Here is a 15,610-nt window from a genome sequence, read left to right as displayed (position 1 = left end):
ATACAATTGTTTACGGAAATGCACATAAAACCGAGGGGGGTGAGGGGGAGGCTCAGCAACAGGAAACAGAGGGTGCCAATGTTCTGCTATAGGGTCCGTTTTTCCCCGCGGCGGCGCACGCTGGGTGAAGGGTGCCGGTTTTTCGCCTGTGTTAAGGGTGCAATTTCGGCACCGTAAAGAGTGCCGCTGGTGAACAAGCTTTTCACCCTTGAAAAGTGCCAAATGCAACCTGTAGTTTTAACAGTGCACATACCTCCCACACACACACATAAACACATACCCCCTACACACAAACACACATACCTCCCACACACACATAAGCACACACGTCTACATACACACACACACTCGTGATTGCGAAAAACATAATTTGAATTCAAGAGGTCAAAATTCAAATTAATTATTATTATTTTTTTTTTTTTTTGTGCGAATAAAAATAGCTTTATTAATGCAACAATAAGAAAGATAAATCATAATCGACTGTCGTCTGCGTATTTCACGTGATTTTAATTGTTAAAAAATGACCGGATAATCAACGATTTAAAATTTTTATCTGTTGCCATCTTGTGTTTGTTAACAAATAAAATATCCTTATATATTATTTCTGTAGCCTGTTTTTGGTTTCTACGCCAGATTTTCCTCAATTCTTGATCGATTTCTTTGATTTACACCTTATTTTAAAGCTTATGGTGCTGGCTACTGACGAAAAATAGACCCACGGTCTAAAAATTGTTTTTTGAGCCGAAAAACCTATTTTAAAGAACCAGAATGAGATTTTCGGTTAAACTTATAACTTTAACTTGCACTATGACCGACAGAGCTGAGTAGCTTGATCGGCAGAGCGTTCTCCTCGTAGCCAGGAGAATGCGTGTTCGGGCCCACGTCCGGACAATCTGCATCAAAAAATTAGAGAAATATCGTGCATTACATGAATACTTAATTAAGTGAATAACAAATATGAGGGAATAGAATAAATGAGTAGGAAACGCACTTTGCTGTTATGAAAAATTGATGTGGTTTTGTGTTAAAGTACTTCTGAATTGTACGTTTTTTTTTTTTTTTTTTTTTAAAGCTTTGGCTCTGGTAAGAAAATTAAAACATAATGTAAGTAAAAATATAAGTAACAGGTTTAAGATTTGAGACTACAATAGAATTGTTTTTTGTTCAGAAAAAAAAATAAATCGTATATTGAAATATATATTCTTCTAATGTGTTTTTGACTCTTTGTACAAATAAAAAAATTACTACCTCAATTTGATGGGTAAAATACCTATTTTTTCTTTCTTTCTTTTTTTTTTTGCAAAAAAAAAAATAGCTTATCACATTTTTACCAGGGCTGTGGAGTCGGAGTCGGAGTCGGAGTCGAAGAGTCGGAGTCGGACTAATTTTGGGGTAAAGGAGTCGGAGTCGGAGTCGTTAGAAAACATGTCGACTCCGACTCCGACTCCGGGCTTCTTTTTGTCTTTCATTTTTACTGACTCTCATTGCATTTTTTAAAAACTGACTACTAGCAATTGGTTCGATTACATGTATAAAAAGTTACTAATGAAAAAAAATAACTGCTACAATGGCAATCAGCTAGCTTGAGTGCTTATCGAACTTTTTGTAGCCGTCCCCTAGTTTGCTTGCTTTTTAACTTAACTAATATATAGCAACTGTCAGCAAACAGTTTTATCGCCTAACATTTTCAAGTAATCAATTTCAAATAAAAATAAAAATATAGTGTTTTGTTCGATCTCAGTTATAAAATAGTAAAAGGGACGTAACAATTTAGTAAGTCGGGGCCCGTACCTCAGGTGGAAACTTTTGAGAGTGATCGACAAATTCAAATAAGTTCTTGCGCGAAAACACGAATACAAAAGATCCGATGAAATAATCTAATGTTTTTTTTCTTTATTAAGACTATTTCTATAAGTTTGGTTCTCACTAAAAAATTTGGAGCAAAATAAGTATAAATGATTTCTTGATTACAATACTAAATAATTGCAGTTAATCTTAAAATCTTCACATTAAGGTTAATTCTAAAGCAGCCAATAAAATTGAAATTAAAAATTTAGCGAAGAAGAAATATAGGTATAGTAAAAACTATTCGTATAAATCTGTATACCGCCGCATTTTGTGTAAAATTTGCTCCTGACGTATATGTGCCCTATTTTCGTTGAAATTTTATTGATGAAATAGAATTTAAAATATAATCGGGAGAATTTTCAAAATTAAAGTATTTATACCTTTTATAAACTCTGAAATTAACTTTAGGTGTCACTACCACATGGGTGTCACCCGGGGCAAACCACACCCTCTCAAGAACTTGGACTTAGAGGAAAAAAGCTTTTTTTTTTTCTCAAATTAAAGCTTTCAAAAATTGAAAACACACGATTTGATCAATATCTATTTGTTAAATATTAAAGGGGGCAAGGTAATCCTTTTCAATTTTTTTAAAGGAATTTTTAAGCCATTTCGTTTTTAAACTCGTAACTGTTGGAAAATTTGATTTTTAAATTGAATTTCTAACGTTGTATGCATCTTGGGTTTACAAAAAAAAAATGCGAAATTTTCATAAAAAGGAATTAATATTTTAATCTCTGTTTAAAGGTTTCCCCCCTTCTCCTGAAGGGAGAGAGGGAATTGAAAAATACAATTAAAAAAATCCGGAGTCGGAGTCGGAGTTGGAGTCGGAGTCGGGCGTTTCAAAATCCAGGAGTCGGAGTCGGGGTCGGAGTCGGCCATTTTCCTTCCGACTCCGCAGCCCTGATTTTTACTACATTCGAAAAGCTACTCTTAAAAAAGAGAATAGTTCAATTTATTTTGTATTTTAATCGTGCTGTTAAATGATGAACACGTGCTGCCATCTAAGTAATAACGGTTCAAGCAGCCTGCGGTAACATATTGTAAAAAATTTCAAAAATAAAAACATTTCTCTTCAATATCTTACCTTATATATTATTCCCCCCTCATTTTAAAATTTATCAGGCTGGCTAACGACAAAAAATAGACTTACGGTCGAAAAATCAAGCTTTCGAAAACGCCCCTTGCTGTTTCAAAACCTTGATGCAGCCTGTAGTTCTTATGCATTTTTTTTTAAAGCAAAGTTCTAATGCAGTTTTCCAATTTTTTACGTCGCTTTGGGCAAAAAAAAAAAGCCTGCGTGTGTGTGCTTATATTTTAATAAAGCTTAAAAGCACTGGACTTAGTTGTTCGGTTAAATTGATAAGTTTTTTTTCGGTAGAGCGTTCGGCTATAAACTATCTGAACTTCGGGCAAGCTTGGGCTGTCCGACATAATATCAAATTTATATTAGTATTACGCATTACATGTACTCATAACATGCACACGTAATAAAACAAATGCAGTGGGAATGTTACTTGGTGTTTCGATTCCTTTATGCAGGCTACAGTTATCATTCGGATAAGTTGACTGTTAATCGAAGAGTGTTCTTGCTTTTTTTAAGCTTTGACTCCGTCCAGACCACTAAACATAATGTAAGCATAAAAAAGTATTAAATTTACCTCAAGGGAATCCTTTTTGTGCAGAAAAACATTTTCTTTGTACGCTGAAATGTAGATTTTTCTAATAGCAGTGTTCGACCTTTTATACAAATGAAAAAAATTCTACGCCAAATTAAAACTCCGAGTTTCACCCAAAAAATATATTTTGTCTACGTTCGAAAAATTACACTTAAAAAACGGACTCAGTTCAACTGGTTTTGGTTTTGAATTTTAAGTGTTCGATTAAAAGAGAAACATGTGCGTACATTTAAGCAGTAACGGTTAAAGCAACCTTTTATGTGAAATAGTTCAATATTCAAAGATAAAAACACTTATTTTCGATCTAATTTATTGCTTCTCTAGAATGTTTATTTCTATCGCTACGTGAGATATTCGTCATTCTTTAATCAAATTCCATGCTTTGCGAATAATTTTAAATCGTATCATGCTGGTTAATGACAACACATAGAAGCATGATCTTATTATTATTATTATTATTATTTTGGCAAAAAGCTTTTTTGCTGTTTTTTACTACGCATACAGTCAATGAATAGCTTTCGAAAAGGAAGGCGCAATTGCTAGGTTTGTTGGGGTGTCGGGCTGTTAGATGACGCCAATTCGAATCAGTGCCAATAAATATCTCTTTAATGTTTCTTTTTTTCCCGTCAGATGCTCACATGGGCAGGACTGTATTTGCCACAACCTGTTTTTTTACATGCACAATTATTGCTTTTTCACGAGTCACTACTCACTCACACTTTTAATGATATTTATGTATGCATTGAAAATATGTACGACCAAAAGGTGAGCGATGATCAAATTATCACAACGTTTTATTTAACGAGGTTTTGTTACTGATGTCTTTAAATAACATGCCTTCTCTTCTGCGCTTACTTTTTTTCAGTTCTTCATAATGTTCTTTCTTTGAAATTTTTAAAGTTCGAAATGCCTTATGAAACGATTCGAAGCTCAGTGCGGAGTTCCGCACGGGTCGACTAGTTTGTTTTTATTTAAGCAAGGCTTTCAATGGTCGCTCTTTGCTTTGCTTTTGCGATAGTTCGGAAATTAGGATGGCCATCAAGTTTTTGCTTGTGTAATTTTGTTTTTGTTCAGAATATGGCTTCCTCGTCAAGCATAGAGAGGGATCAGAATTCATAAGAAAGATATAGAAGAAAGTTTCGTAATGGCCACAACATACTAGCTTTGTTTCAAAACGGAACTTACTTCAAAAACATCCCTTGTATTAGCAACTCCAACAAACTATAGGGGACGCTGCAGTCACTGTCTAATGGCAGATGAAAAAACTAAAACAAACGCACGCCGTAACGTATAAATTGCTTCTAAACTTAGAAAATGCCAGAAATTTTTGTTCGCATGTATGATTTTTTGTTTTTTATTCATTTGAAAAGATTTTTCAAAGTCTTTTGGTTATTCTGACCCATGTAGAAAGAGATTAGAAATCAAAAAGTATTACGAAAGTAAAAAATTAATGCAGAACACACAGTAAGTTCAGTAAGTTGTTATGAAGCAGCCATTTTCACGATGTTGAATTCGGTATTCATAAGTTTTTGGTTCGCTTCGAACAGCATTTTCATTTTATACTGTTTTTTTCTATACATTAATACATATTATGTCCAGTTTCGTGACATTTCCGGCATTTGTTGACATTTTGACATTTCCAGCATTTGTTGACATTTTTGTCACATAGTGCACATACGTGACAGACTGTCAAGAGTAACAGTTAACACTAGATAATTTATTTCTATGGCTTATATGATTGGATATCAAAAGAAATCATCATGCATTTAATTCATTCGTCATGGAAATGATTTAACTGATATGCGAAATCTTGTCAAGATACGTTATTCTTTTACACAATAGTAAAACCATAACCCTATAAACAGATTTTTGGCGAAACTCTTCCACCGATAATGACAGCTTTTGCAGAGCAAGTTGTCGCGATATTTGAGCGATAAAAATTCCAAGCTTTTATTTTTTATTGTTAAAATTCTTAACGTTCTTTCTGGATTTTTCAATCTGTTCTGCGATAAATATTTTCAAGAAAATTTATTTGCATACTGTCCATTTCAGTTGGATGCTGTAGTAACAAAGGTTATTTAAATCATTTATGTGGAATTAGGTTAAGGAAAAGCAGTAATTTTTCAGCATGGCCCTAGTGTCCAGTCAATGTTGTTAAGTCCGCGTTTTTTCATCGAATTGAAAAACTGATATTTATTCAAATTCACTCAGAACAAGATAAATAAAATGTGCACTCACAGTTTATATCAGGTATTTTTGATGTTACGCTGTTGCGAATGACGATTCCAAATGATGAATTACGCAAATAAAAAAATACACATAACAAGTTGTTTGTTTTTCCCAAAATGAACACGTGGAACGCAATGTTTTAGTTTTTTCGGCAGTTTTGTAAATCATTGCAAGGTAGCGTATTCGAGCGCTGGAGTTGCGAATTAATGCTGTCTAGAGTTAACATTTACACTTCCAAGCATTTTCAAAATTATCTATGTTGTATTTCGTAAAAGAAGTTCGAAAAAAGGTCGATTTTATTATTATTGAGCAATCACGATTGCTTATTGTTCTCACTTGACAGTCCTTGATGTTCCGGTTCCCTTTTCAGCTTGAACCAGGGCTGCAGCACCACCGTCCACCGGCGGCGGCGCGGCTGGTCCTGAGCACTGTCCCCCGGAATCCACTTTTGCTGGGCGATGGCGTCCATGTCCTACACACGCATGCTCATACACAGTCACCTACGCGTGCACGCCTTTACACACATACACACGCCTACGTGCACACTCGTAAGCCTACACACACACGCACACAACTATATACACGTAAGCACCCAGGAGGAGGGACATGCTTGGGCGGGGGAGCCATTTCTAGAAACAATAACTCTAACCAGTAGAGTCTTGTCGCAACTCGTGATTGCGAAAAACATAATTTGAATTCAAAGTTTCGGAATTCAAATTACAGTTATTTATTTATTTATTTATTTATTTTATTTTTTTATTTTTTTGGTTTCACTTTTGGATTTTTTTGTGGCGATTTAGGTACCCAAAGATATTGTTCTAGGAGGCTACTATTGTAAGGGTAACCTTTTGATGCTAAAAAAGGCAACTTTTAAGACCCCACGCATTTAAAAGTTCGAAGACTCCTTTTTTTCGCTCCGCCCTAATGTTTATGCATACAGCTTTTTCAAGGTTTTTTACATAAGCATAGCAGTTTATTTGAAATGTCTTAAGATGTAAAAAAATGAAAAGCTTACAAAAAAAAAAAAAAAAATCCATACAATAAAAGCATTATGATGGAAATAAGCAGTATTAAGGAAAAGTGTTAGAAAAAAAAATTATCTTTACCTTAATTTTTTTCATCGATTTACATAATTTTATTCTTAACGAACATACTGACTTGACATTTCATTAATTAAAAAAATAAACATTGAAACTGTCCATTGCTGACCATTAATCTAGTGCAAAATTTATATGTTATGGCAAGCTATTAGTTTTGCTGACACAAAAGAATACACGCTAAAATAAATCATCTAAATCATTGGATTAAAAATTCATTAAAATTTTTATTCGCAGTTTCATTTATTTCAAAGAAGTTTCTAAATCTGACGTTCACCATTAATCTAAAATTTCTAACGGTGATTCATTTTTTAATCCGTTTGTAATTGACTTTAACTAAAGATTTATTCTTCCTAAAAAAAAAAAAAAAAACTTGTTATTCTTAAGATAGAATAGTTATGATAATTTCAAAATTATCTGTAATCCTTAATTAACATTTATTCGTATAAAAATAATTACTGTTCAATAATGAATGGTTTTCAGTTTCAGTTTAGAGTTTTTCTCGAAAATAATTTATTTCAAGTCGGATATTATTTTTATTTATTTGACACATATAATAAAATAAGATGTTTGTTTGTGTGTTTTTTGTTCGTCACAGGAGAAGAGTAAGGATTTGAAAGATGAAATTTGTTATGCAGGTGTACTGGATGTTTATAAATTCTTGCACTCATAAGAAAATTCATTAAAAAAAACTACTGCAGATTTAAACATATTTTCTAGTTTTATCCCTGCTCCAAAAAGGCTCGTTAATGAAATTAATACACTTCTTCGTGTGCACCTTTTATAGTTATGAAAATATTAAGAGGATTTTCAACTTTACACCAGGCACTAGCTAAGCCAGAATTGTTTTTCTGAAGATTTAGGTAGGGTTTGATCACAACAGTCCTTATATGGGTATAAGCTGCCATATTAGAATTGGCAATATGTTTTAAAACTAAAGGCTCCAGGGAGTGAGCCTCAATCCCTCCCCCCCCCCCCTTCGCAGCGCTCCTGAAATTATTTTCTCTCATAGGCGCCATTTTCAGTTTACGATATTAGCGTCACCTATATGCCTTTAGCTAGTATTGTACCAATGGGGGAAAACTTGATGAGATAAGGATCAAAATATAAAAATAATTATGTGTAAATCGTTTTTTTTTTTTTTTAATAAATTTTCCTAACAGTGTAAGACTTTATAAACAATGGTTGTCGCTGGATTTGTGCATGTCCGGGCTCACGCTTTTTAATAACTAACTTCAAAACAATTATTTCATTTTTCATGATTTTTCGCACTTTTTAACCGACAGATCTCGAGCTTATTATGTCAGAGACATATTTTTTTCAATTCCAGAAAATTTGACTTTAAACGTGATTAGAGAAAATTTTAGAAATAGGATCATTTCAATATTTTTTATAAATTTTAAACAAGACGTAATTTTTAACTCGGAACATGAAATAAAAAAAAAAATTTACCATCTAGTGACAACCGCCGAAAAATGCCAATTTTCAATCTTTTACTGTAAGTAGAGCCAAATATTTATTTTAACATTTTATGTTATTGTTTTAATTGTTTTTCTTTCTTTCTTTTTTTTTCTTAAATCAGTAATCAAGATTTCTTACCCCTCACTGCCCCCCGACTGATAGTTTCGTTTAATCTATTGCCATTGTGATTGATAGATACGTGTCAAGTCATCATTTTTAACTTCATGGAATGTCTTTTACAAAAAATAGTCGCACAACAATAACGGAAGTTCAGTGTTTGAATTATTATTTTTTTCTTTCTTTCTTTTTTTTTTTTTTTTGTTTAACATAAAAAAATACTAAAATAAAATAATAGGTGCTAATAGGGGTGCCATCAGGTATAAGAAATGAATTATAGAAGATTACTAGGAATAAAAATCTTACAGTTTTATGAGAGATGAAAAACCACGAATGGTCTGAAGACGGCAAGAAGAGTATAATAACTTCATCTGCGAAAGGATCATTTATTTAACAGCAAAACGGTTGGTTGTTTGCAAAACTGATAATATTTGTATGAACAAATGTTACAATGTACATGAAAAAGAAGACATCATGCAGGGGAGCCCATCCTTCCCAAGTTCAATGGCGCAAATCCCCCCCCCCCCCCCCATTTTTCTCAATCCTCTTTTCCTTTTTAACTTTTCAACTCTCTTTTTTATTATTATTTTTTTAATACTTGTAATTAATTAATTTATTTATTTATTGCTATTATTATTATTATTTAATTAGAAAAGTTATATGCTATGTCAATGACATACACACGCACACATTCTGAAATAAATAAATAAAATAAAATATAAACATAATAAAATAATATAAATGATTTAAATTAAAAATGAATCAATAAATAAATTTTTTTAAATTAAAAATCCCCCCCCCCCGCCAGTTTGATGGCACAACTTGCGCCAGAATCCCCCCCCCCCCCCTCCATATGGGCACCCCTGTAAGCCATCCCATGAAAGTTCACCGTATTGTCTTTTACAGCCAACTTTAATGCATGAAATACAAGACCTGCTCTTAAATTCGGGGAAACACGGTATAATGTGATGTGGCTGCGAAAACGTGTGGTATCTTTAGTCATGAAGTATTCATTTTTAGTACCTCCCATGAAGAAAAGCAAAAAAGAATACAAACCTGTTTCCGAACATGAATGTGTTGGCGCCGATTTCTAAGCCACCGTATAGACCTCAGTGAAGCACTCAGGGATGCGTGAAAGAAATGAGTTCTAAATAAAATTGCACTATTTTTATTAATGGAGCCTTACTTTCATTTTGCTTAAAAGCGAAAGTCAAGTTTTGCACTGACGTCGAATATGTTTTCAACAATAATCTCAGGTTTGGGGAAAAAAGATGAAATGCAAAGACTGATTGCAACAGAAATTCAAATTAAAAAAAATGACAGTAAAATGTCGTGGTAAAACGTGCTCTTTGTTGGAAGCTCTCCAAGTTTAAAAACAGTTTCGCGCCGCTAAAAGAATTGTGGTCTCGGGAAGCGTTCGACGTTCCAAATCTTAAATTCTGAAAATCATTTTTCGTTATACGAGTTAGAATTTACAGTTCGTGCACGATATATTTTAATAGTTTTTTCTTTTTCTGTTTTTTTTTACGTTTTATTCTCAGAATTTAAGAGGGTTTTCTTATGCAGTGCGGGGGCAATAACTCATATTCTACTCCCCTAACGGAATATTTATTTGATTACGATATTTTTTTGTATGAGGACACAAAAGCCTAATTCTTATTACACGATCGATCAACTTCTGCGAACTTTAAGAAATGATTTTGTTACTTTTAGTTGGAGCTTTTACACATTCACTTTTTAAGTCAGTAATAGTACCTACATAAATATAAATTATTGTCAAACAAATTACAAATTTTTATAGATAACAAAATTCTTTAACGACTAGAATGCACAAAGAAGCAACAGAGCAATTTCAAAAGAGCAAAGTTTATTTTCGTCGAAAATATAAATACCCCGTTTTAAAGTAACATGATCATTTAAAACTTTTTTTTTTACTTTTAGCACTATTTATGTGAAATTTGACAGAGAAAGCGTCTTAGCCATGAAAACTCATTCATGTAGTATCTAGTAACATAATAAGGTAAGTGCTCCAAATGGGGTCACTCGAAGATTCATGGCCTTGTGTCTCCCTAATTTATGATTCAACTACCGGTACTCGCACGGCTTTGCCCGTAGTCGAAAATTAAAAGGTCATTTGGTTCGCCTGTATATCTACAAATAATGGATGATGAATTTCTCGTCCACGTTATGATAATTTGCTCGTCCATGTTATGGTAATTTACTCGTCCATGTTATAGTAATTTGCTCGATAAAATGTTCTTATAATTGGAACATAAAAAGAACAAAATCGAATTTTCGAAAAATCGTTTCGAGGTGCACACCCTATGCTACAAAATAATTCTGTGCCAAATTTCATAAAAATCGGCCAAACGGTCTTGGCGTTACGCTCGTCACAGACATCCAGACTTTCAGCTTCATTATTAGTAAAGTTAAAGAAAATAAGCCCCACATTTTGCACATTCATCACATGAATCATAAAAAATAAGAAAAAATAATTCCGTGTGAAAACTCCATCTTTCAATTATGTTTTCCAGCAGTTTTTACAAAATGGTGATTCGGCCTTATTTGGAACATGAGTCCCCTCCTCAATAAGGACAAGCCTAAAAACCATCAAAAAGCACTATCAAACTTAAAAAATCAAAAAATTCTTTATTGCTAAAATAAAAACATATTAAACCACATTATTTTGATAAACTCAAAAACATAATCAAAAGTTCCTCATTTATTTCAGTGGAAATGAGAAAGATCAATCGCTACATTCGAGGTACTCAGAAGTAGTTATTACGGGGACTGCAAAGTAATGTCGTTTTTTCAAACAAATTAATTTTAAAAAGTTATTTTTAATCAGCGATGTAATTGTCTTTGTTATGAGCAGCTTTCTGCCATCTAGTATGCAAATTTTCAATCCTGGATAAATAAAAAATCAATTGATTTTTGGAGCAAAATATAAGGGTTGCCCAAATGAAAAGTGGACACTTGCGATAACGTCAGAATGAATGATTCGATTACAGCACCAATGCATAAGTATATAAAGGGTGGTATGAGGTATGCATCTCAAATGTCGTTCAGCGGTGAAATCTGTTTGCAGTAGAGTAATTTGCACAAAAGGAAAGGCGTGCTATCCATGGATGCGCCCAACTGATCTAAACTAATGCTTCCAGATCGGAACAACGCGCGGTAGTACGGTTTCTGGATGCGGAAGGTGAGCATAAGGGGCAGTTCACACTACGGCCTTCCGTCCTGTCCATCTCGTTTTTTTTCACCCGAAACAGGTTTTCTTTGTTGGTTGCCATGACAGCAAGCCATATTGGACGGGACCGGTTTCGATCAGAGAAGCCTAGACTGCCGTCAAACGTAGGACAGCCTTTCATTGGTTTCCGCCAAGCAGCGCGCTCTTCTCTTTGGTGGGTGAATTCAGCCACGTGATTGATGTACGTGATCGTATGTGAATGCTACCCTGTTTTCGTCGGCAGTCCGTCACGTCAAAAAACTGGATGGATGGGACGGGTGGCCGATGTCTGAACTGCCCGTAAGGCGGACATCTATCGGGAATGGTAGCAGTGTATGGCGACCACTGTTTAGGTCATACGGCTGTAAACAAGTGGTGGAACTGTTTTAGAGAAGTGCGGCATACCACATCGGATCTACCGAGACCTGGCCAAGCAAACATTGTGATCACCAATGATTTTATTGCCTTCGTTAATGAAATGATCCGAGCTAATCGAAGGATTAAGACCCGTGAAATCTGTGACGAACTCAACCTGAATGAAGGAACAGTTCGCACTATCATCCACTAACCCGCTTACCCGTCTCCCAGGAAGCCCAGACCGCCCTAAAATTCCGTTGGAACGTTTTAGAGCACCTCCGTAGAGTCCGGACTTGTCACCCTGTGACTTCCACATCATTGGGCCACTTAAGAGAGAATTACAAAAGAAAAGTTTCCATTCAGACGATAAACCATGCAGGACTTACTCAGGAATCAGTCCTGATCTTTCTACAGCAAAGGCGTCGACCTGCTACCCTGGGACCTGTGATTCAATGTCCGTGGCGATTTCTTTTGATTTACATTAAAAGTATTATTTTCATTCAACCTGTCCACTTTTCATTCGGGCAACCTTACATATGGAAATGGCATCTTTGATACAAGCCAACTTTTCAAGTTTTTGTCTCATAGAAAGAATTTTAACGATTGGAAGAAAGGGAAATCAGATGGTGGAATTTGTGGTGAGAATACATTATTATCAGCAGAAAAGGTGTGATCCTGAAACATGATAATAAAAGACCTCACTGCTCTAAGCAAACCCCTGAAATATTAATGAGTTTTGGTGGACTGCTTCAGCCACCATACTCACCTGACATTGCACCATCTGATTTCCCATTATACAGATATATGTGTTACAAAATAACTTGAAATACTATAACAAGATCAGCCCCGTCATGTCAGGGGTCTGGAGGTGTGGCAATCTTTATCGATAGAGACATGGAGCAAGTGTTGATTATTCCCTTTTCGGCGCAATTTTAGATAAATTTTTCTTGGGCAAAAGATCAGTTTGATGTTTTAAATATTAAAGTTTAATCTGCATATCATGCAATTTTTTGTGAAAAATGTATAAATGTCAGCAGAAATGTTTTCAACTTTATGATGAAATGTATTTATCATTAAATTTTAACAAGATCAATCCTGCTGCCTATTTTTTTAAAGGAATTTTAGGTCGGTTATGAAAAAAAAAAAGTTGCAGCAATGAAACTCTGAATTAAGTTAGAACACGAATATTAAAGTAATTCTTCAACATACAAAACCAAAAAGGCGTTAAACGTAAACGGATTTTACTAGTCGTTAAAAATTCAAAGTATTTTATTTAGTCTCTTTCTACAAAGTTCCGAAAACTATTTAGAAATCTCTGGTGAAGAAAAGCACATGCAAATCGAAACAAGAATCAAAGAACACAAAAGGAAACAAGTCAAATCGATTAATCGATAGATGTAGAAAAATCTAAGATAAAGCCGCAACTTGTATTGTCAACAAGAATACATAGGTAGTACTAGATAAGAACTTGCCAAAGTTGTAGGAAAGGGAACTGCTTCAAGCAATAAGAGTCAATGCTTTCAAAAGAATTACAAAAGCTTATCTTGTCTTCTCTCCTCTTGATATCAAGAGAAAAAAGAAACAGTTTCTAGCTTAGGTCTGCCAGATTGTGAATTTAAACAGATTTGAACACACTTGAGGATTCCCCAAAGCTTCTATACTGGAAAGTCAAAACAACAATCTTAGTATTCTTGATTGTATTAAATGAATGTAAATTGTATCTTTTTATCCCTATTCGTAGTAATGTACTTGTGGGGGGAGGGGGGACACAGTTCCCGAAATATTTGGTTTTTGATTGTAAAAACAATGCAAATGAAATGCAAATTTGTACCCAACCACCTTTTCTTTTGACGAGTCCTGCCAAACATTTTCTCCAACTACAGCAATGACTGTTCGTCATATTTGCACATTTTGTGACGTAAGCAGCTCTAGGCGAATTGAGTCAATAGTGTTGAAAGAATTATTACCGGAAGTAAATGAATAAGTATACTACGACTACTATTAGAGCAACACCGAAGTAATCTCTTCATCAAAAAAATGCAAACATCAATCTTGTGAAAAAATTGTTCAAAGCAGGATTTTAATTTTGGTGGAAGATTAATCAAGCAAGTCCTGTGCAACCATCTTTCTCTTGAAAATTAAAATAGAATTCAAAATGTTTCAAATTTTCTGTGATTAGGAATTACCCCTTAATCAAGTCATTTCTTGATCACTTCTTTTGGATAACGAACGATCGCAAAGATTTTTTTTTTTTTTAGGTATTACTTTTTTAAAGGATTATACGACAGTAATTTATCAAGACCCATTATATGAAGTAAATAAACCCCACAAGTCTTAGTTAAGCAGAAAATTAGATGATTTTTATGAAAAAATAACATTTTAAAATCTCCAAACATCTTTGAATTCTAATACTTTTGTTTCTTTTTTCCATATTTCTTAATATTCTTTGTGGGGTTTTTTCTTCTTTCCTTTCTTTATTTTTATTTGTTATTATTTTTTAAATTAATTTTTTTATATTTTTTTCTTAAGTGTTCACAGTCAATAAATAACAACTCTTATCTAAAACAACTAAAATTATGTATTCATAATCTGCTTTTTATCATGTTTACAACAAGAAATGAATATGATTAACAGTTACTCCTGTTCAAATTTCAGTAATATAATGCAAATGTTTATATAAGCGCATTATGCAATTTGTTGCTTGCAGAATCTTAAATGGGGCCTCCGTGGTTCTATGGTAGAAGATTCGCTTCACATGCCGGAGGTTGTAGGCTCGATTCTCGCCGGTGCCCTGGGTGTTATTTCGTCTCTATGTGCTGTAAATCTTTCTCGTGTTGTCTTATATGTTAATAAAGAAGTTCAACCTTTCTAGACAATGGCACTAATCTTTCCGTAGTAGTTTATTACGGACACAATAACAACAGAATCTTAGATTTACTCTATTTTACACTGTGCTATCTTTGCTGCATTGTTATTATCATTCATTTTAATTTTTTATTTCATAGATAAAAGTAATACACACAACTACCCACACATACATATTCCCACCCACACACACACAATCACACATGCCTACACACATACACATACCCTCCACACACAAACAAACATACCCCCCCCCTCCACACACACACAAACACACACGCTTACTCACACTCGTGAATGCGAAAAACATAATTTGAGTTCAATATGTCAAAGTTCAAGTTTTATTATTATTATTATTATTATTATTTAAGCTTCATTGTTGAATATACGGCACTTGACACAATTTTTATTCTCAAGGTGGACCGGGCAAAGCCAGGCAATGCAGCTAGTTACTTCTAATTTCCTTAAAATTAATATTGCTAATGTAAAACGTAGTAATCATAGCTAGATAATATAGACGGGAGCAGATACATTCGCTGCTGTAAGAAAATATTTGCGGGTACATTCACTGCGGACATGTGCATCTCGCCATAATCGCGAGTAACATTCTAGTTTTCCACCTATCCTTTTTCTTCTTCTGTTAAAAAATTACTAAAATGTTAATCCTCCCTTTTCTCCTGTGCATCAAGTGGTGACAACTGAGCAATTCTTTCCATGTGGCTTTGTATTTC

Source organism: Uloborus diversus, unplaced genomic scaffold, assembly GCF_026930045.1.
Source record: "Uloborus diversus isolate 005 unplaced genomic scaffold, Udiv.v.3.1 scaffold_217, whole genome shotgun sequence".
Taxonomy (NCBI): domain Eukaryota; kingdom Metazoa; phylum Arthropoda; class Arachnida; order Araneae; family Uloboridae; genus Uloborus; species Uloborus diversus.
The sequence above is the reverse complement of the archived record's forward strand: the minus strand, read 5'-3'. Positions refer to the sequence as shown.